Source organism: Cucurbita pepo, chromosome 16, assembly GCF_057944985.1.
Source record: "Cucurbita pepo subsp. pepo isolate OVF chromosome 16, ASM5794498v1, whole genome shotgun sequence".
Classification (NCBI taxonomy): Eukaryota; Viridiplantae; Streptophyta; class Magnoliopsida; order Cucurbitales; family Cucurbitaceae; genus Cucurbita; species Cucurbita pepo.
Window position 1 is genome coordinate 9,718,085 of NC_141813.1, and position 24,623 is coordinate 9,742,707.

General features: G+C 39.1%; 2 pseudogenes; one reads left to right on the plus strand and one right to left on the minus strand.

The window, feature by feature from the left end:
- Positions 1-2,052: 2,052 nt before the first annotated feature.
- LOC111785426 (malonyl-CoA:anthocyanidin 5-O-glucoside-6''-O-malonyltransferase pseudogene) lies at positions 2,053-3,643 on the minus strand (annotated as a pseudogene).
- Positions 3,644-17,032: 13,389 nt separating this feature from the next.
- On the plus strand, positions 17,033-21,884 carry LOC111777021 (malonyl-CoA:anthocyanidin 5-O-glucoside-6''-O-malonyltransferase-like; annotated as a pseudogene).
- Positions 21,885-24,623: the final 2,739 nt, after the last annotated feature.

A 24,623-nucleotide genomic window follows, 5' to 3' on the forward strand; every position in this document is an offset into this window, starting at 1 on the left:
GTTTTAATCAATAACTGACTCTTAAATGATCATTACTCTTTATAATGATATTAAATTGTTCACTTTGAGCATAAGCTCTCGTGATGTGCTTTGGGCTTCCCCAAAAGACCTCCGGATGAAAGTGATAATATTTTTTGATTATAAATTCATGATTATTTCCTAAATTAGGTTACGTGGGACCTTCATCCAACCAACTCTCTCTCATACCCCTCGTTCATACAACCATCTCAAATGCTCCCTCATTTTGATACGCAAATCGAGAGGTGAAACGAAAATTCGAGAGAGACATCGGAGAGGAAGAAATGATTTGGGAACGTAGGAGTGCCGTGGAATTGTTGTTACAAACCACCAGAGGATGAACCGTAGCGGTAGTGTGAGGAAATAGTGTCAGAATCATTGGAGTTTCGTCGGAAAAGAATATAATCGTGCTCAAACATTCGGGTTTAAATTTTCTTACCGTTCTTGGAGGCTTATCAAAACTCCTTCCGACGCTATTCGAGTCGGATTCCTTCACAAAAAGGGTACGAAAACACATCAAGATCATCATACTAAAATTTTCTAGGTTTTTGGAATTGTTCTGAGTATTATTCTCATCTACCATATCCTCAAATTCGACCTCTAAGTTCTTTAATAAAATTTTGAAAGTTCGTCTTAAACGGGAGAATGAAGAGAATTAATTCTCGTTGTAGCCCAGGAGTTACAAGAAGGATGGTAGAGTTCAAGATTCATAGGCCCCTCCAAAATCCTAGAGAGGATAAAGCATGTGGCGTACATAACGAGTTCCATGCCCCAATGCCGTAAAAGTACACTTTCAATCCTATGTACATCATAGAACATGAGTCACTCCTCTCCGAGAGGGTGTGTCTTATGAGGAGGAACTTATTAGGATACTGGCTCATGATGTGAAACAGTTGCAAAATAAGGTGATTCCTTTGGTTAAGGCCCTGTGGAAAAACCATCGGGACGACGAGGCGATTTGGGAAAACGAAGATGACATGAAGAAGTCCTACTCCGAGCTATTCCAAGAATAAACAACTTTTGGTAACGAAAGTTTTTGGGGGAAGAATTTGTTGCTACTATAGTTTTCTTTGATTGTTATTACCCTGCATGGTGGATCTGTTCTATGGTAGGGCATTGATCATGCAGGTAGTCAGTGGCTACCCTCCACAGAGGATCTGTCCTATGGGAGGTCGTTGATCATGTGGGTACCTAGTGGAGCTGACATGTACCAAGGGGTAACGTCCCACAACCTCGGGCGACTTCATGGCCTGTGGGTTGCCCTAATGGATGACGAGCAAGCTAGCACTCACCATGATGAGCCAGACCTAGGGGTTATGCGAGCTTACCATGCCCAGACTGGGAAGTTACTTAAGGCCATGCTATGTTAAAAGGATTGGTCCCACCATGTTGCATGTGTTTGCATTTTCTGATCCAAATAGTAAAGGTACTTAATGAGTATTTTATAAAAATACTCAAGCCATCTGCTACTCTTACATTTTAGGTAAAGGTAAGTCACATCTGTACGTATGATGGTGGCATCACGACTCTTACATTTACGTTTATTTTGTAGCCATTAGGTTAGATCAAAGTATTCTGTTATTCTTCTCTTTATTTAATTAAATTTCTGCTGTTTTGTTTTAAGGATTTTATCTTCAAACGGCCTAAGTCCATGAAATCATTTATGAACTATTTTAAATGAAGTATTTCACACTTTACAGTTATGTCATGCATGTAGTAGCTCCTTTATCTTAGTAGAAAAGTAGAGTTGTTACCGTGCACTCTCCTTTTCAGTGACTCAATTATAGGAACAAATTCATAGTTAAACGTGCTTTGCTTAGAGTAATTCTATATTGGGTGACTTTCTAAGAATTCTTCTAGAATGCACGGTGAGTAAGGACAAAGTATGCTAAGAACACTCGTGTTAGTTTCTAGAGATAGTCTTCACTTTTAAAAGTAAAAAGTAAGTAAAGTTATCATATCATAGAGGGTGCATCAACATGACCAACACTCATTCAAATATATAAGTAGTGAATCAATAGTTTATCAAAAAACTTATTCCAAACTTCATATAAACTATTCTTTCGATACTATTTGGAATATTCTTAACAAAAACGATTTCACTCGTCTTAATTTCACCTCTAAGTTCATCTCGAACTCATGTGAGAGCAATAGAGAAAAGAAGGAGAGTCCACATCTAAACTTAACATATCAAATAGGCAATGAAAGAACATGAAAAGTAACACATAATTGGTGGCTTGATTAAACCATTTATGAAACACTATTCTTTGACTTCCTCATAGAACAAAGAAGAGAAAACATTCATAACATCATTAGGCAAAGCAATTCCAACTTCCACTCCTCCATTCCCATTTCTACTCTCCGTCATAGAAAAAGTCCCATTTGGGTCCATCGAAGCCATCTCCACTTTCTTACTATTTCCCCACCCGAAGTCAATCTCATATACTCCAAACCTTGGCGATCCTCCCACTCCAATCATTTTAGATATGGGCATCTCTCTCTCCCATCCACCTAAAATCTCTTCCACCATTTCCACTACTTTATTCTCCTTCACACTTCTCTCTATCTCCATTATTCTATCACTAATCTTGTTTGCAACCATTGCCATCCCATTTTCTTCCTCCAATTCCTTCGCTTCCAAAAACACTCCCAACGTACTCACACCATTACCAAAATAATTGAGACCCCCTAGAGCTCCCATACGGGGCCGCATATCCATAGCGAAGAACAAAGCAATCTTACTTTTCGGTTCAATTCGCTCCGCTTTGACGATGCACGTCGAGATAAGGGAGAATGTCAATACAAAAGTTGTTAAATGACGAGTGGATGTAGAATTTGTTGCTACTTTTCTCCTTAACTTCTCTATGTCAATGCGTGTAAGCTCAAATGTGGCATACACCACATCGTTTGAGATGACCCTTTTTGGGGTAAGTCCAAGTATTTTGTGTTGACGAACGAACATTCCAAAATACTTAACGTATAATCTTTGCAACCCATTTGGATCCCTTGCAGCTGTTCGGTCAAAACATGGTGTCAACTCAGATGGCAAGGTGGGGAGATTATTATTATTATTAGTAGTACAATTGAGTGTACTACAAATGGAAGCCCATGATTTCAAGAACATGGTGGATGTTTTCCCATCAACAACCACATGGTTGGTTACGATGCCAATGGAGAATCCACTTTTGGGGAATAGAGTGATTTGAAGAGACATGGTTGGAGCAATGGTGTGGGATGTTGGGAGTTGGGGTACGAGGAAATGGGATTCCTTTGCCTTCCGGACATGATTTGAAGAGAGATGGTGGAAGTCAGCATCTGTTTTAGCAATAGTGAGGGAAACAGAGTCGCCAGGGTTGTATAGAATAAAGGGGTGTTGAGAGTGATGGGGCCAAACGAGGTTGCCAGCCAGAGGGAGGAAATGGGAGAGTGTGAGAGAGAGAGAATGTTTGAGGGTTTGGAGAATTGAATCGAAGCGAGGCAGGGAGTAGAAGAGAATACGCTCGGTGGGTGGGGATAGAAATTGGACAAGATCGAAGAAAGTGAGCGGAAGAGAGAAGGAAGTTGGCGGGGAAGGAGAGGGAGTGATATTGCAGACCTCCAAAACCTCCATTATTGCCTTCTGTTGCTCAATTTTGGCTTAAACAATGTTGATCTAAGGTTGCCTTTTGTACTCCAACTTTCTTAATTTTTGTTTTTTTTTTTTTTCCTCCGTAGTTAGAAAGTGAACATCAAACACGTCACATTGTTCCCTCTCATTTATTCAATCCAGATTTATATTTTTTAATCTTACAAAACGTGAAACATGTGGTCCTCTAGAGTGGTGCCCTAAAAAAGAAAAGAAGTATTTAAAATAAAGGCCATGTGGACCTCGTATGAAGTGGAAGTATGGTGCCGCTAATCTGGGCATCATTCATGGATGATTACACTCCCCTTAATCGGCCAAAGACGACGTACACTCCCCTAATCGGCCAAGTGGAAATAGGGTAACCGAGACTATGATGACATCTTACCTATTGCTTATAGCATGCAGTAATACCTTAGTTATTCTTGGATGTCTTCCTATCAATCACTTAAAACAACAATGTGTATATTTTTTCGTGCTTTGGAGACTTGTGCTCAAGATGGACCTTCTTGGATGTCGTCCTATCAACCACTTAAAACAACTTGATTTTCATTTTCTTCTACCTTACAATGTGTATATTTTTTTGCGCTTGGGTGCACATTTTCTTCTCCTTGAACCCGAGACCTGTGCGCTGTTAGGTTAGCGTTCTAACCGATTGAGCTAATTAACTTGAATTTAAAATTTTGTTATCTTTGACTGAGCAATTCGCCTCGTGAAGAAATCCTTGACGAAGAAAAATTGCCGAAGAAATTGTTGGGGAGAAGATCAGAAAAGCTGAAGAAAATAACACAAAGAGAGACTACGGAAGCTTTGGGATTCGTTGCTGAAAAACAAGGGGCTTCTGTTTCTCATTTAATTTGACTATTTAAAACAAAATACATTCTAAAGCTATAAAATTAGGCTCTTCCATTCTACCCGACTAAAGATGGCCAACTAAAAATAGGCTCTTCTATTGTACATGAAGCGTTAATTGAGATAACCTAAAAACAATTCACATAACCTAAAAACAAAAGTCAACTACTAAGTTTAAGGAAATGTGTGAATAACCTAAATAAAGAAAAACCATAGCTTTTTATCTAACAAAGGATAGCTCACTCCACCATCACTTATAGAGTTCAAAAACTTGTTAGCCAGTCAAGAAGTCATGGCTAAACAATTGGGAGGCGTCACATTAAAGGGTGAAGATGAAGCACTCTAAACGAGTGAAAGACATGTTAAAATATCATCACTAGCCCAATAGTGTCAAACCCAATAATTGTACGAGCCCATTGTATATTTATTTTAGTAGAGATTTTATCAGAGATACCTAGGTATTTTAGGAAGATGTAGATATTTTAGGAAATATTTAGATTTGTTAGATGAGGGTATACTATACCCTCCACCCTACTTAGTTTTTTATCCCAAGAAATCCAAAACAATACAAAGTAATAGTATTCTAACAAGTGTCTTGTACTCTCTTCTCGTTTGGTGTTAATAAAGAGTGCGAGTGTTTCCCACAGAAAGTTGTGTTCAACAATCTGGTATCAGAGCGAGGTTAGTGTAGGTTGTCTGATCTCTTGAAATTCTTAGTATGCTCTGTGGTTGCAGCGTTGTTTGATTTTTCACATCAGAAACGACTTCTGGAGATTATTAGTGAGTGAGTTTCTTTGTGTTGTGAGTAGTCGGTGACTCTGCAAGTTTTGTGTTAAAGACTTGTTTGGTACTATTGAGGTGCTGCCAACACGATGAGTGACTTCCAAATCGTAGGAGGAATCAAGAAACTCAACAATAACAACTACACACATGTGGGCAACATGATGATGTCCTATTTACAAGGACAGGACCTTTGGGAGGTTGTTGGCGGGAGTGAAACTACGCCACTAGAGGATGATTCTAACGGTGCCTTGCGCAAATGGAGAATCAAAGCAGGCAAAGCAATGTTGCTCTGAAGACCACAATCGGAGAAGAGATGTTAAAACACATTTAGGATGACAAGACACTGAAAGAAGCATGGGACACGTTCGTGATGTTGTCCTCAAAGAAGAACGATAAGAGGCTACAACTTCTAGAGAACGAGCTATTATCAATTTCACAACGTGACATGAAGATTGTTCAGTACTTCCACAAAGTCAAGACGATTTTCCGAGAGATTCCTAAACTAGAACCGAAGTCTGCAATTGGAGAAGATCGAATGAAGAGGATCATTATCCACGGATTGCGACCAGAATATAGAAGCTTCATTATTGTTGTACAAGAATGACCCACTCAACCATCACTTGTAGAATTTGAAAACTTGTTAGCTAGCCAAGAAGCCATGACTAAACAAATGGGAGACATCACATTGAAGGGTGAAAAGAAGCAGTCTACACAAGTGAAAGTCGGAGCAATAATAAGCCATCTACCAAACGTGTATATAAAAACGGTGACAAAAGAAGAAGCCATCAAGGAACTGCACAACCTGAGAGAGCTCAGAAGAATGACAAGAAGAGTTATCAAGGAAAGAGATTTGAAGGTAATTGCTACAATTGCGGGAAGAAGGGCCACATGCCCAGAGATTGTTGGTCCAAGAAAAAATATGTTGAAAGCAACGTGGCATCCTCCAACATAGAGATTGAGGAGGAATGGGATGCAGAGGCAATTTGTGTTATAGAAGAAGATGAGCTAGCGCTCATGGCAATGATGAGAGAACATATTGATTACGAGGACGACTAGATCATTGATTCAGGATGCTCAAACCACATGATTGACGATCAAAGTGGTGCAATGGAAGAGGGGTGACCCTCAAAGAAGGAAGTATTATCGGGCTTGGATAACATTGAAGAAATTCTTCCATAGGAGACGGGGGAGCAAACTGAAGAAATTCTTCCACAGGAGACGGGGGAGAAAACTGAAGAAATTCTTTCACAGAAGATGGGGAGCAAACTGTACACATTTGCTTAAGTGCTGATGTGCTTGAATATCTAAGTGACACTGATGCTGGTGAGCAAGAAGTGACTCAACTAAGAGAACATGGTGAAAAGGAAAAGGCACCTCAACGACTTAGACGGTCAGAAAGAATCCATAAACCAAATCCAATGTATGCCAATATAGCTATAATAGAAGACGAAATTAAAGAGCCAGAGACGTATGAAGAAACATCACAAAATATGGCTTGGCAACAGGCAATGGAGGAAGAAACTATAACTTTGGAGAAGAATCAAACTTGGGAACTAGTGCCAAGGTCAAGAGATGTTAAATCTATCTTTTGCAGGTGGATTTAAAAAAATAAAGTGTATTCTGGATGGATTAATCGTGAGATACAAAGCTTAGACTGTAGATCCAAGGTTCTCTCAAGAATATGGATTACACTATGATGAAATGTTTAGTCCAGTGGCAAAGATCACTATCGTACAAGTTCCTCCAACACTTGTGGTAAATAAAGATTGGAAACTATGGCAGATGGATATGAAGAAAGCTTTTTTGCATGGAGAGTTGGGCTAAGAGATCTATATGAACCAACCAAATAGATTTGAACATGAAGTTAGAGACATTAGTCAGTACAGGCAAAATCCAAAGAAGCTTCATTTGGATGTGGCTTGACGGACCTTGAGATATGTCAAAGGTACAATCAAATACAATTGTTTGTATAGAAGAAGCAAAGACCACAAGCTAGCTAGATACCGTGATGTTGACTATGCAGGATATCACGGTACCCGAAGATCAAGTATTGGATATGTGTTCAAGCTCGGTTCGAGAATAATTTCTTGGTGTAGCAAAAGACAACCAACAGTATCATTGTCAACTAGAGAAGCAGACTATAGCCGCTGGAGCAGCTCAGGAAAGTTTATGGCTGAAACTCTTGATAGAAGATTGGCACTAGAAAATTAACTATCCAATACCACTTCATTGCAACAACCAATCTGTGATTCGCCTAGCAGAAAGTTCGGTGTTTCTTCGCTGTGGAGATGCGGCCTCGTATGGGAACTCTAGGGGGGCTCAATTATTTTTGTAATGGTGTGAGTACGTTGGGAGTGTTTTTGGAAGCGAAGGAATTGGAGGAAGAAAATGGGATGAGAATGGTTACAAACAAGATTAGTGATAGAATAATGGAGATAGAGAAAAGTGTGGAGGAGAATAAAGTAGTGGAAATGGTGGAAGAAATTAGTGATAGATGGGGGAGAGAGATACCCGTATCTAAAATAATTGGAATGGGAGGATCAACGAGGTTTGGAGTTTATGACATTGACTTCGGGTGGTGAAATAGTAAGAAAGCGGAAATGGTTTCGATAGACCCAAATGGAAGTTTTTCAATGACGGAGAGTAGAAGTGGGAATGGAGGAGTGGAAGTTGGATTTGTTTTGCCTAAAGATGTTATGAATGTTTTCTCTTCTTTGTTCTACGAGGAAGTGAAAGAATAGTGTTCATTACATAGGTACTTCTTGTCTAAATGGTTTAATCAAGCCACCAATTATGTATTACTTTTCATGTTCTTTCATTATCTATCTGATATGTTAAGTTTAGATATGGACTCTCTTTCTTTTCTCTCCTACAAGAGTCCATGATGAACTAAGAGGTGAAATTAAGAAGAGTGAAATCATTTAGTTAAGAATATTTCAAATAGTACCAAAAGAATAATTTATATGAAGTTGGGATAAGCTTTGATAAACTATTAATTCTCTAATTATATATTTTAATGGGTGTTGGTCATGTTGCTGCATCCTCTATGATATGGTCAAGTTACTTACTTTTTACGTTTAAAAGTGAAGACTATCTCTAGAAACTAACACGAGTGTTTTTAGCATGCTTTGTCCTTACTCACATGCATTCTAAAAGAATTCTTAGAAAGTCACCCAATATAGAATTACTTTAAGCAAAGCATGCTTAACTATGAAGTTGTTCCTATAATTGAGTCACTGAAAAGAAAAGTGCACGGTAACAACTCTACTTTTCTTCTAAGAGAAAGGAGCTACTACATGCATGGTGTCACAACCTAACTATGAAGAGTGTAGATTGCGACTCTCACGTTGCAACAAAAGAAGCAGTGACCCTCAAGTGGCGCCTATTTTGTCACACGAGGGCCTAGATGAGTGCCATAATGTGATCGAGGAGGACGGTGCGTCATCTAACAAACCACACAGAATGGGCATTGAAGACAAGTCGAGACATAAGCAAGATAGAGACATCGAATAGACAAGAGTGACAAAGATAGACTTGTTGAAGGGCCGGATAAGGTCCCGGACCTTAACCTCAAAAGTTAGGGTTCCAAAAGGAATTTTGGCATCGGTTTTGGAGTTAAGTCCGTCCATATGAAATATGAATGCTTGCCAAATTTTGTGTCAATCAGACATAGACACTCCATGCACTATATGACCGTTCGCCAAAATCATGTCTATGCGTAAAAGATTGAAAATGGCTCAAAATGTACTATAGGGGAGGCATGGTGTCAACTGTCCACCACCCCTGGGATCTGTGGCTTAAGTGAGCTACCCTGTGGCACATACGTGTGTCATAGCGAGTGCGAGCGTGCCGAAACGAGTGTCTCAGGTGACTTCCTTTGAAATGAGTTTTTTCAAGGACAGTATCGGGTGCTACGGGTGTGCCAGTTTTGCGCCCCAGCCCGCGTGTCAGAGGTTTATGTATGTACCTGCTATCCTGTACGGTATCTGTAAATGACATGGCATGGGCACGGGACGGCCAATACCTCGATAGAACTCGGATGGATGGATGTTCGAGATGTCTCAATGAGATGAGCGACATGTGGGCCCGTTTCGATGGCATGACCAAGTGAGGTGTGATGGCCGACGACACCTCGTTGGCGTCAAGACATATGGGCCATGTCGATGGGAATCAAGATGACAAGATGAGACGTGATGTTCCATTGAGAGACCTTGTCCCTGAGTAGAGGCAAAGTCGAGCCGAATGACTTGGCCTAGTGTAGAGGCAAGTCGATTGTGTCGCAGACGATTGAACATGCACACGCAGGCAGCGTGTGTGGTCGAACAAGCTTGGATTCTGCACAAGCGATGTTCGATTGGTGAAGAAAAACCTTGCATAAGGTCTGATGAAGCCACAAAACCGAGGCCAAAAATATATATGGGGCTTGATTCCCCTTAAGGCTGGTTGTGAGCGTGTCAAGATCACGATGCTGCGCGGTTGAAAAAAGTAGGATCGTGACACATGACATTACTGTAGAGTCCGGAATACTTCAATTAAAATAGTTCATGAATGATGACATGGACTTAAACCGTTTGAAGATGTAAAAATTTAAAACAAAAACAACAAAAACAAAATAAAATAAAGAGAAGAATAACACAATGTTCTTATCTAGCCTAGGCTACAAAATAAAAATGACTGCAACTACCCTAACAACGGGTTCCATGGCCTTCATCACGACGTCACTATCATCGTACAAGGGTGTTTTACCTTTACCTAGAATGTCAGAGTAGCACATGACTTGTGTATTTTAAGAAATACTAAGTAAGTAACCCCATTACTGGAGTCGAAAAATGCAAACACATAGAACATAGGGTGACCTATTCTTTTAACATAGCATAGCATGACCTTAGGTAGCTTCCCAGTCTGGGCAACGTTGAATGTTTAGTACTTTTCTACACATGACTCACACGTATGAGCATTGGCGCACCAGGTAGGCTCACACACACGTGGACCAGCCTCATCGGGCTAGTACTCACTAAGGGCTTTATGTCGAGCACCACGGAGGGAAAGGACCCCCATAATATCACGGTGTACATAATGTGGTAAACCATAAGTCATAATGTACATGTTCGTCGTCGTCATAGTGTGGAAGTATTCCAAAGATGTGTTACACAAATATGCATGAGGTCCTTATAGCTTATAATCATGACATAATGTACGATGAAAAACTTCCATTTATCTATAATCATAATAAGTTTGTGATTTCTGCTTACTTAATTCTCGTACATTTTGTAATATATAGCATAGCTTTCATGACATAGTCTGAGGAGGTTTATGTTTGATATATATATATATAGCTTTCATGACATAGTATGAGGAGGTTTATGCATCATATATAGGCGGTTCTTTGACCGTTTTACCTTAATCAATAGGGCTCCGTTTTTGTCGAATATCTTGAGGAACGATCCAACTAACTCCACTCTACTACCTTCTTTTGTAATTTGACCAAGGCTCTAATAATATTGCTCTTCAAACTCGAAATGTAATATACCTTGGTTCATAAATGTTGGTCGTCATTGTACAATAGAACAAAATGGATCCTTTGCCTTGAATCGATAAAATTGATCAGTCGCAATACTTCACGTTTTCAATGAACTTCTCATTAATTTCCTTGAACTTTGCTCGATCTCTAGTCATATGGTTGCTCGCCCGATTGTCTAGGTACCATATGTTGGTCTTCATTTGGTCTTATCCATTTGCGAAGAGGTCTGACATAATCTTCTCTTCATTGAGGATCAATAGATTGGGCATCTTCTCGGCCAACATGAGTACAAGCTCTTCGTTATCTGTGAATGTGAGGTTTGCCTCCTCATCGCACTGCTTGTTGTGGCACTCCACCGCATAATACCTGTATTTTTCACAAGAGTAACACTTAATCATGCTCTTGTCCTTCAATTGGTTGACATTGCCATGGGTTTGTGAAGTATTGTCACGACCTCTCCTGTCGCCACGCCCGTGGCCATGTCTGCAACTATGCCATGATCGTGCGAGCAACTCCTCATGTGTGAGTAAGAGGTTATTCTCCTCATCTTTATCTTCGTAGCCACTAAGTCTCTCCTCATGGACTTTAAGACGAACAGTGACCTCCTCAACCGACATGTTCTTAACGTCACCGAACTGCTTAATAGAGGTAACAATCTACATGAATCTAGGGGGATAGCTCGAAGGAACTTCTTGACGATGGAGATCTCCTCCACCTTGTTGCTTAACGAATAGATGTTACTAATGGTCATCGTCAATTTCATGGCAAAGTCATCTATTTACTCACCATTCTTCATTTAAATAGCCTCTAACTCACTTTACAAGGTTTGCACCTTTGCTTCCTTGACACGTTCCACACCCACATGCGTTGTTTGCAACATCTCCCACACTGCCTTTGTCGAGTCCTTCTCTGCCAACATGAGAAGGACATCCTCCGAGACTGCTTGGTAGATGGTGGTAAGAGCCATCCTATCCTTATGTTCCTCAACGTCATCACTATGCTCGATAGCACCCCATATGCCTTGTGTCTGTAAGTTAACACACATCTTTATCGACCATGCTGCATAGTTACCCTTTGTGAGTACTAAGTACTAGAACATTACTCTTTATCATATCTCCTCTTACGACTTTGTATAGTGACGAAATTTGTTTCGGCATCCTTGCTATGATACCAAATGTTTGATATGACTTACGATTGAAATTATCAAAACAAATATATTAATTATAAAGAACAACTTGAAGGAGAGATAACTTCTTAAATTTTCTCATCAAGTTAAAACCACTTACAATGTAATCCTTCCCCTTTGCACACATGTAAGTCCACACCTTGATGAGAAACTTGATGAGAAAATTGATGAGAAAATTAAAAGCCGCGCGTAATCCTTCCCCTTTGCACACATGTAAGTCCTTTTTTGCCCTATTTGACCTTTTTTTTTCATTCACCTTTAGATACTAACCTTAATTTTACTCGAATTTTGAAGCTTTCCACGAGAGAAAAAATAAGTTAAAAAAATTACACACTCCATTCAAATAAGTAGGCACTCAAATCTTTTCGAGTAAAATTTATAGGGATTGTTAGGACGTGCTAGCATGCTACTCTTTCTTACTATAGATAGTTAGAATGTACATGTTTAAGACTTCAAAAGAGAAATTTTAGATGAAAATGCATTGTAGGTATGTTATGGATAATTTTGTTATATAGCTAGATTGAAATTCTGAGAAGCGAAATGTTTTTATTCTTTCCATAGAACTAGAAAGAGATTAAGCATGACTAAAATATGAGTTGGGACTATTTGAACAAGTAATCTATATTGGATGTATGTCATTACAAAATTACCTCTGCCAAGAGATTTTGGGATGAATACGGTGAAAGATGGGCTATTGTGATTTGTGCTCTAGGTAATTGATGGATGTTATCTCTCCGTTGAGTTTGCACAAAGATTTTAGTTTATGTTTTCAATGCTTTAGTTGATTGATAGGATTATCTTCCTAGGATTATCTAGTTTATGTTTTCAGTGCTTTAGTTGATTGATAGGATTATCTTCCTAATTAGCCTGCACGAATATTTAGATTATATATATTATGCTCTAGGTGATTAATATGATAATACCACTAGGAAAGTATGCACAAGAGAACCAAGCTAAAACTAGGACATAAGAGCTAGAGTAGTTTCAAGTTGACCGAGGTCAGTATGTATTTAGTAAACCTAGAAGCTTAGGATTGTGAACGATGATTAGAGGTCTAGACCTGGGTGCATCTAGAGAATGGATTACCTCGAGGAGATTGTCCTAAATGTCCTAAAAATGAGAGACAAGATTTAAACCTCTTAAGAAATCCTCGTACACCTCCAGCACATCCAAGAATAACTAAGGTGGCCGTTCAAACTATAAGTAGTAGGTATGGTGACATCATAGTCTCCACTACCCTTTTCACTTCGATACTAGTACTGTCAAGCAAGGCATAGGCCGTTTAGGGTATTGTATGCCCCAACCTTGTGGTAATGGCTAGAGGTCTCCCAAGGAAGGCCATTGAACTATAAACTCGTTCAAAAGAGGAAAGTGTGAGACCACATAAATTGACTTAGTAGCTGGATGGCACACGAGAGGTCGCCCCCCGGCATAGGCTGTTTAGGGTATTGTATGCCCCAACCTTGTGGAAATGGCTAGAGGTCTCCCAAGAAAGGCTATTGAACTATAAACTCGTTCAAAAGAGGAAAGTGTGGGACCGCATAAGTTGACTTAGTAGCTGGATGGCACACGAGAGGTCACCCCCCCCCCCCCCCCCCCAACATAGAAGACTTTATGGTCCTATGGGATGACTCGTTTTCTAAAATTCCTTGAATGATGTTCAGATTAGCAGACACTATACTATCTGTTAAGGATATTTAGTACTAAGTTATAGTTTACCATATATATGATATTTGATATTTTATTATAGGCAAATATCTAAATATTTGCCTTCTTACCATAGGTTTCTTTCCATTTATTGTTATTTCCATTTATTACTCTTTCCATATCCTTCTAATTTATTTGATTATAAATAAGATAACTTTCACACCATTTAGGTGTGGTGGATTAATCAAACATTCTCATGGCATCAAAGCCCTTTCGATTTAATAACCCCGATCCCTTATTTTCAATGGCTTTTAAATCCCCTACTCATCTTCTTTTCCACCACCCTGGCTTTGACGCCGCAGGGGTAGTCTCCATGACTGCCACATGCGGAGCCGATTGATTACTCTTCAGCTCCACCCTTTTGACCTCCAAATCACCCATCACCATACTTTGTACATACAATATCACCTTTTCCAACACAATCGATTTTCCCTCAACCAACATAGTCTCTTTCATTTTCTTCCCAATCTTCCCTTCATCCTTCACAGAAACCCTAACCTAAACCTATCATGCAGAGATTTACCTTTGAAATCTGGGCGCCGCACTGGCCTCTTCGCCAACCAAGTCGCCGCCACCATTCGAGCCAAAATTGACTTCTTCGCCCACTGTGGTGACAATTCCCTCTTCAACATTGTCTTTGTCCCTTGCTCTAGGTTTCTCCTTCTACTTCTTGGGTTGACATATTCTCACCAGAGCCAAGGCAGCATCGTCGGTAAGCAATGATCCCTCTTCATGGGTTAGACATATTCTCGCTGAAGCCATGGCAACATTGCCGCTGATCGACGATCCCAAAGTAGTTTTCGAAGGTCAAGAAAGTGTTTCTCTATGCCTCTTCCGAACTAGGTTATTGACATCTTCATGAAAAGTGTTTCTCAACCGATCTCTGAATTTTTCAGATCCAAGCTTCACATTCGTTCAAATCCGACGGTTAGCTTGCGGTGGGGTGCTAAGGATATTTAGTACTAAATTATAGTTTACCATATATATCATATTTAATATTTTATTAAAGGCAAATATTTTGCCTTCTTACCACTATTTATTGTTATTTCCATTTATTACTCTTTCTGTATCTTTGTAATTTATTTGATTATAAATAAGATAACTTTTACATCATTTAGGTGTGGTGGATTAATCGAACATTCTCACTATCGTATCAAATCTTTATGAAATAGCGCTTAACCTAAGACACCAGTCTCTCACTGCATAGGCAAAGCAAGCTACACTAATTAAAAAAAAAAAAAAGTTGGGTAATTTGTATAAACCCCTAAAGGTAAGTTTCAAATTAGAGTACAGCTTGGTACTACGAGGCCTCTCAATTGCTCAGATAGTAATAGAGATTAGGCCTAAACTACCTGGAGCCTAGAGAAAAACTCATGGTTACCTATTAGATTAAAAATGCAATGGGAGTCAACAAGTAGATTGCTTACTGAGTACTTTTACACTCACTCCGTTTTCCTCCTTTTTTTTAGGTGATCTCAAGTTAGTGTACGAGGTTGGAGAGTGCTCGAGAGCTATGAAAACATAGAGGAATGTCAACATGGGAGTCAATGTAATCTATATTTTGTCGGTTGTCATTTACATTCATTTTGTATCCTGCTCTGGTTCCCCATTTTTAAAAACCTGAACAACCGTTGTTTTTTTTTATTACTTTTATTTTAGATTTTGACTATGGTGGTGTATGACTTTAATTGCACGAAATTTTACCATGTTTTCGCTTTCATTTATTTATTATTGTCTTATCTTTTAAATCATGGTCTGAAATTTGATGCCTTAAAAATCTATGGTGACAATTAAGCTGAACAGTGCGTGGTGGATGCAAAACCAAACTGTGGGACTATAGGAGTCGATAGATTTGGGTCTTGACTATGACTCCTAATGTTATCTTTTTTGTTGAACGTTTTCATCAAAGTCTCTCGTATTAACTCTTTTTGTTTTAGGTTTTAATTCATTTACTACTTGCTTTTTTTAATGGATCAAAATTACTAAATCAATTTTTATTTCCATAGTAGTAGTAGCGACCAATGACTCGAGAATCCAAAATAGTGGGTCGTTATGGAGGTTCTCCACAAGTAATTCACGTGGATCAAGGTCTTTACGGTGATATGAACCAAGAGACATTAATCATACATATACTTCAATGAAGATGTGAAGAAAAGGTTGTCAAAATTATCAAGAGATGTTTCAATTCATGCTACATTGAAGAAGAATGAAGTTTGATTGTTGTAAATTTTGGGTGGGTTACAATTTAGAGTAATTTAGAGTTATTGTATTTTAAGACTTTTTATTTAATTTCGGTTATATTTACATAATGGCTAATTACGGCCATAAAGTATGAATATTACAACTCTTAGAATACCTTTAATAGTTTCATTTTTGAGGTTATATAAAGCCTTATATGTTGTATTTGTAAGCAGACTTGGAAAATATAGTAAAAGAAGCATTTGTGCTCTTCTTTAGCCAATGACTAACTTTCTTTGCAATTCTATGTAGTTTAGGTTGCATGTAGAATCATTCAAGCTCGACATGATCAATCTTGCTTGTGGAGTGATTTGAATCTCAATCAAGTGTTCTTGCGTTGAGATATTTGATCAACAAGAATCATTCAAGCTAGACATGATCGATCTTGCTTGTGGAGTGATTCGAATCTCAGACAATGCTCTTGCCTTGAGATATTTGATCAACAAGGTAATCCAAATCTTACTCTCCTTGTAGTTGATTTTCTTATCTTATCATTCAAACTTCATTCTTCTTCAATATAGCATGAATTGAAACATCTTTTGATAATTTTGACAACCTTTTCTTCACGTCTTCATTGAAGTATATTGTATGACTGATGTCTCTTGGTTGATATCATACGGGCTAGCCCTTTTTTATTTATTTGATCTTGACTTCTTTACTCGGACAAAAATGACAATGAATCCAATCCTCATCCATTACTCTTTTTCTTTCTCTCATTACAAAATGGAAGTAAGAAAGAACTCTACTCATTCAACAAAATCCGAACAAATCATAGATCCAACTACATCAACAATCATACGAGCTACCTAATTCAATAATTACAATTAAAGAAATTAGAATAATTAGAATACTTCCACTCTATACGAGGCCCACATAGCCTTTATTTGAATTACTTCTTTTCTTTTTTTTATGGCACCATTCTAGAGGATCACATGTTTCACACTTTGTAAGATTAAAAAATATAAATCTCGGTTGAGTAAGTGAGGGAACAACGTGATTTGTTTGATGATCACTTTCTAACTACGAAGGAAAAAGAAAAATTAAGAAAGTTTGGGTACAAAAGGCAACCTCATATCAACCTTGTTTAACCCAAAATTGGGCAACCAAAGGCAATAATGGAGGTTTTGGAGGTTTGCAATATCACTCCCTCTACTTCCCCGCCCACTCACTTCTCTCTCCCGCTCACTTTCTCCGATCTTGTGCAATTTATATCCCCACCCACCGAGCGCATTCTCTTTTACTCCTTGCCCGCCAATGACCTGCCTCGCTTCGATTCAATTCTCCAAACCCTCAAACACTCTCTCTCTCTCTCACACTCTCCCATTTTCTCCCTCTCGCTGGCAACCTCGTTTGGCCCCATCACTCTCAACACCCCTTTATTCTTTACAACCCTGGCGACTCTGTTTCCCTCACTATTGCTAAAACAGATGCTGATTTCGACCATCTCTTGTCAAATCATGTTCGGAAGGCAAAGGAATCTCATTTCCTCGTACCCCAACTCCCAACATCCCACACCATTGCTCCACCCATGTCTCTTCAAATCACTTTATTCCCCAAAAGTGGGTTTTCCATTGGCATCATAACCAGCCATGTGGTTGTTGATGGGAAAACATCCACCATGTTCTTGAAATCATGGGCTTCTATTTGTAGTACACTCAATTGTACTAATAATAATCTCCCCACGCTGCCCCCGGAGTTGACACCATTTTTTGACCGAACAGCCGCAAAGGATCCAAATGGGTTGCAAAGATTATACGTTAAGCATTATGGAGCGTTTGTTCGTCAACCCAAAGTACTTGTACTTACCCCAAAAAGGGTCATCTCGGACGATGTGGTGCATGCCACGTTTGAGCTTACACGCATTGACATAGAGAAGTTAAGGAGAAAAGTAGCAACAAATTCTACATCCACTCGTCATCTTACAACTTTTGTATTGACATATGCCCTTATTGTTGGAAAAAGGGATATAGGAATAGACAGAAATAGATGAGAATAGATAGAAGCTGCCGTGCTTTATTAATGTCTACTGACTTGATGCATAAAGGGTTACAGAATTCTCGGTATTTATAGCCTATACACTCGACCAGAAATAGTAAATCATCAAAATCTAGATAAATTCAAATCTACTAAAATCTATGTAGTTTGAATATTTGAATTATATCTCAACTACTTTAAATCATATCTTCATTTTGAATACTTTGAATCATGTCTCAACACTCCCCCTTGATTCAAAGTTGCAGATGTAAGTATAGAACTTTTCTTTTGACAAGGCCTTCGTAAGTATGTCCGTTTTAACCCGTACAATGTCTGTCTTAGCCTGTATACCTTTGTTTTTTGGTCTTCCTCTATGAATCCCTCGGGCGGTGTTACATAAACCTCTTCTTGTAAATCTCCATAAAACTTTTCGTTTGGTAGGTCAACCATATCCCATGTTCCATCTTTCTTAACGGACTGCATCTCTATTGCCATGACTTTCTTCCCGTCTTCTTTTTCAGTTGCTTCTTCATAATTCATAGGGTCTGAAATAGTAAGAGCAAACTGACATGATGCATATATGTCAGCTAAAAATTTATACTTCCTTGGAGGTGTCTCATCCGAAAGTTCTTCAAGAGAAGAATTGCTATTCAGTGATTGTGAAGATGATGAATTTGACACACTTTGTGTTGCAGTGGATGCACTGGAGTTGACCCTTGTCTCTTCATTTGGGGAAACTTCAACTGTAATCTTTTGCTGCTCCTGTTCTTTACTCCAATCCCAACTCACGTTTTCATTAAATATTACATCCCTTCTAACTAAAATCTTTTCACTAACGGGGTTGTATAGTTTATATGCCTTTGATTGAGTACAATAGCCAATGAAAATGCATTTTTCAGATTTTTCATCAAGCTTTTGACGAGTTTGAGGATGTTTCAAAGCATAAGCAACACAACCAAAGATTCGTAAATGACTTACCGATGGTTTTCTTCCATGCCATGCTTCATAAGGAGTTCGATTCATAACCGCATTTGTTGGTGAAATGTTTAATAGATAAACAGATGTTGCTACGGCTTCTACCCAAAATTGGTTTGAAAGTTTCCTTGCTTGTAACATACTTCTTGCCATCTCCACAATAGTTCGATTTTTTCGTTCAGCGATTCCATTTTGTTCTGGAGTGTAGGGAGTTGTTAATTCCCTTTGGATGCCTACTTCTTCACAAAACAGATTGAACTCTTTAGATATGAACTCGCCACCTCTGTCTGTGCGAAGAACTTTAATGTGACAGCCACTTTGGTTCTCTACCATAGCTTTAAAAATCTGGAACTTCTGAAACGTTTCTGACTTATGTTGTAGGAAGTAAACCCAGCTCATGCGACTATAATCATCAATGAATAGTAAAAAGTATATACTCCCACCCAAGGACTTCGTTTGCATTGGCCCACATAAGTCAGCATGAATTAGTTCTAGATAATGTGAAGCTCTTTTAGCTTTTCCAACAGGAAAAGACTTCCTAGTCTGCTTGCCATAAATGCATCCTTCACATAAATTAGTTGAGTCAATTCTTGTTAATCCGAAAACCATACCTTTATCCCTGAGTATTTTCAGGCCGTTCATATGAAGATGTCCATATCTGAGATGCCATAATGTTGAATCATCTTTCATGCCAGCAGTAAGAGCAAAATCCTCCATGTTAGAAACATCAAGTGGAAACATCTTATTTGAAGTCATGGCAATTTGAACTTTATGGCCAGATTTCTTATGTGTAATGACACATGTGTTATCATCAAATATAACTGAGTGTCCTCTGGTCATCAATTGTCCAACACTCAATAAATTGTACCCTAAATCAGGTACAAATTGAACATTATCTAATTGTTTTATCTTACCGTGACTGGTTTCGACTTTCACTATGCCTTTTCCTTCAACTTGCATCTCTTTTGTATTTCCAAGTTGCACCTTAATCTTTTGCATCTCATCAAGCTCTTTGAATAAGGATTTGGTGCCTGTCATATGGTTCGAGCATCCGCTATCAACAAACCATAAGTTACCTTTTTTCGGATTAGTATCCATGCACGCCACAAACAGCTTTTCTTCTTCTTCTTCATTCTCTGCTGCAAAATTCATTCGTTGATTTTTATACCAATAATCAGATTTTGTGTGACCATACCTTTTACAATGGTAACATTGTATGACATTCCTTTGTTCATTGAATTGTCTCTGTCCATCACTTCTCCACCTGTTATCACGACCACCATGGAAGTTGCGAAATCCTCCTCTTCCACGACTTCTACCTGCTAAATGAATATTTTCTTTTTCGTTATTGGTTGTCTCCTTCACTGTAGTGCCTTTTCTTCGTTCCTTTCTGATGCTCTATTGATTCTTGCCTCATGAGCCTGAAGTGAGCCCATCAGTTCATCAACAGAGAGTATGGATAGATCCTTAGCTTCTTCTATGGAGGCCACCACATGGTCAAACTTTGGAGTCAAGCTTCTCAACACCTTTGCAACAATTGTTTCGTTTGAAATTTTCTCTCCATAGGTACGCATCTGACTGACTATTGCCATTGATCTTGACAAAAAATCAGCAATTGATTCGCCATTCGTCATGAGTAGAGTTTCAAAATCACGTCTTAGAGATTGCAATTTCACTGTCATGACCTTTGAATCTCCTAGAAACTCCTTCTGTAGAATTGACCATGCCTGCTTTGATGTGGTTGCTGCTGCAATTCGTGAAAAGATAGTCTCATGAACTGCTTGCTGAATAATGAATAGAGCCTTGACATCGTTTTTCTTGGTTTCTCTTAGTCTCTCCTTTTCTTCTATTGTGGGTTTTAATACATCAGCAAACCCGTGCTCCACCAAGTCCCATAGCTCCTGCGATCTGAGCAAGGTCTTCATCTTGATGCTCCACCACTCATATTTTTCGCCATTAAAGATTGGTAACAACGGTGCAGAGGAAGAAAAACCAGCTACTGCCATATTTGTTTTGTGAAAGAAAATAATCACTCGCCCTCTGTCGAACGAACTTGGCTCTGATACCACAATTGTTGGAAAAAGGGATATAGGAATAGACAGGAATAGATGAGAATAGATAGAAGCTGCAGTGCTTTATTAATGTCTACTGACTTGATGCATAGAGGGTGCTTTATTAATGTCTACTGACTTGATGCATAGAGGGTTACACAATTACATAGAGGGTGCTTTATTAATGTCTACTGACTTGATGCATAGAGGGTTACACAATTACAGTATTTATAGCCTATACACGGGACCAGAAATAGTAAATCATCAAAATCTAGATAAATTCAAATCTACTAAAAATTTCCTAAAATCAGGGTAGTTTGAATATTTGAATCATATCTCAACTACTTTAAATCATATCTTCATTTTGAATACTTTGAATCATATCTCAACACTTATCTCAACGTGCATCGTCAAGGCGGAGCGAATTGAACCGAAAAGTAAGATTGCTTTGTTCTTCACTGTGGATATGCGGCCTCGTATGGGAGCTCTAGGGGGACTCAATTATCTTGGTAACGGTGTAATTGGGTTGGGAGAGTTTTTGGAAGCGAAGGAATTGGAGCAAGAAAATGGGATGGCAATGGTTGCAAACAAGATTAGTGATAGAATAATGGAGATGGAGAAAAGTGTGAAGGAGAATAAAGTAGTGGAAATGGTGGAAGAGATTTTAGGTCGATGGGGGAGGGAGATGCCCATATCTAAAATGATTGTAGCGGGAGGATCGCCAAGGTTTGGAGTTTATGAGATTGACTTCCGGTGGGGAAATAGTAAAAAAGTGGAGATGGTTTCGATAAACCCGAATGGAAGTTTTTCAATGACGGAGAGTAGAAGTGGGAATGGAGGAGTGGAAGTTGGAGTTACCTTGCCTAAAGATGTCATGAATGTTTTCTCTTCTTTGTTCTACGAGGAAGTGAAAGAATAGTGTTCATTACATACGCATTTCTTTTATAAATGGTTTAATCAAGCCACCAATTATGTGTTACTTTTCATGTTCTTTCATAATCTATGATATGTTAAGTTTAGATATGGACTCTTTTTCTTTTCTATAATGTCCTTAATTTTCTCTATCCTAATTAGTGACGTTACCTTGTACTCATATAACGAAAGTGCGATAGTTTATGTAAGACAGCCTAAAAAATGACAATACGTCTATTATTATAAGTAGTTCATTCCGGGACGAAAAACAATGACAACAGCCTAACCTAGAAGTAATCAACAGCTAACCAGAAGAAATAATTGCAATAACTATGAACCCAAAACAATCCAACAAGACCCATACGACACTACAAACCTTCCTTAAGATTTTCATGGCCTTCGCAGCATCCATCGTCAACCGTACATGGGAACCTTGCCCTTACCTGAAAATACGGGTAGCACATGGCTTGAGTATTATATAAAATACCCAGTAAGTCGCCCCACTGTTGAGGTTAAGCATATAATCATACATAAGGATACATGCGGTCGCACACAATACACATACATGAGCACAAGTGTCAAAAGAAAGAAATTGAGAGAGGGGTCTATCTTCCATTCCTTCCCATAGCCTTAGGCTCTTGCCTTGTCCGGGTGGGGGTGGATGCATGGTACTTTCCCACACATGGCCCACGTGCGTGACTGTGAGCCCACCAGGTGAGTTCGCATGTGAACTCCCTAGGCCTGGCTTGGTCGGGTATGTATGACATACAATACCGGACGCCACGGAAAAGGAGGGCCTGCATGATATCGTGGCGAACACAATATCGAATGTACGCGTCCATACCATCAGTAGCTTAGCGGGGGAGTGCCCCATGTACATAACCATAGCGTGCATAAGGTCCTTAAGGTTTACCTCCATGGCATTATACATACAACGTTTCATCCCCTCACCGCATTACATAGCATAACTGGGTTAACCATCGAGTAAGCATATCGTATCATACTAGTCATCACATTCATGACATGCAGGGTTCTCATTACAATCATGACATGTCAATCAAGCTCATACATACAGGGTAGCAAACCGTGTCACAAACATCACATACATAAACATGACATACATAGCATTTCACTGCAAGAAACATATAACCTAGCATACATCAACAACACACATGGTGCATGCAAGGGCCACAGGGCACGCACCAACATATATACATAACTAACGCCAACAGTAAGATTACTTACCTCCTTGGCCTTGGCCGAAGTCACTCACCACGCTAACCCCGACGCCTAACTACCTCCTATAAGACAACATGATATACTTAGAGTCATTTCACAACTAGCTCTTATGCCTAGCTACTAAGGTACGTCCCTGTCACAAACTGTTCTATCAAAATGGAGTTATACTGACCTCAGATGGTTGAAACAAGGGTGGGAATTGCTCTAGAAGGGTCGGAAACCTAGGAATTAATATATTATGTCGAACCGCTAAGCCACGCCGCCAAGCCGACCTAGCCGAGTCGAGAGTGCAACGAAGCCGCTGACAACGCCGAAACCGATGGGCTGCGAAGGACACTGACGACGCAGGGTTCCTGGATGCGTCTCTGGGTTGGGCCGAAAGAGAATGAGGCCCAATGGTGGTGTCTGAGCCCGGCCCGCGAGGTGCGGCCTGTACGCTGACCGAGACGAACTCGCGGAATGCCAAAGGGGCAACTCGCGGCAGCCGCTTCGTCTTCCTCGCCCGAAAGCCTCAACAACCCTGTTAGTGAAAGAGGGATTTATTGAATGATTAATGAGAAGATTGAATTATGAAGAGCAAGAATGCTCCATATTTATACAGAGATAACAAAAGATATTCAGAAAATCTACCTAAAAATCTGCAGAAAATCTGGTAACAAACGAGTAAACAAATCAAAATAAAATCTAATCAAATCAAAACTAAATCAAATAAAAAACTAGATCTAACTTCTAACGGAGATTTAATTAGATACTAACTGACAGCATTCTAAACAAATACGTGATCTTTAACACTCCTCCTTGTTTAGATGCTGTGAACTCCAAGCTTTTTTCTGAACACCCATCTTGCTCCAATTATTTTTCTGTTTAGAGGTCGATCAACCAACTCTCAGATTTTGTTTTTCTCGATCACTGAAAGCTCCTCCTTGGACAGGTGCATCATCAACCAAAGCATCTTGTCGTTCATCTTTAGACTCTTCTAACATGCCAATAAAGATGCCAACTTCTGACTTTTTGTCAAGCTTATCACGCTTGACCTGTGGAATGTAAATGAAGCAAAGACACCCAAATACTCTAACGAACTTTAAAGAAGGTTTGTAACCATACCAAACTTCAAATGGTTTCAGGTTCTTTACAACTTTTGTTGAAATTCGATTTTGCAAGCACATAATAGTGTTTGCTGCTTTTCCCCAAAAACGTTTTGGAAGATCCTTCTCATGAAGCATGCATCTCGTCATCTCCATTATGAATCTATTCCTCCTGACACTGACGCCATTCTGTTGAGGAGTGTATGGTGTTGTCAATTGATGTTCAATTTCAGCTTCTTCACAAAACCTATTAAAAGTTTCTGAAGTGTACTCTTTGCCATTATCTGATCTTACTGTCTGAATCAAGCATGCACCTTCATTCTCAACTCTGGCTTTGAATTTCCAAAATACACCCGCAACTTCTGACTTTTGCTTCAGCAAGAATATCCAACACATTCTTGTTAGATCATTAATAAAAGCAATGTAATAAAGATTACCATTTAGTGATGGTGTTCGTTGA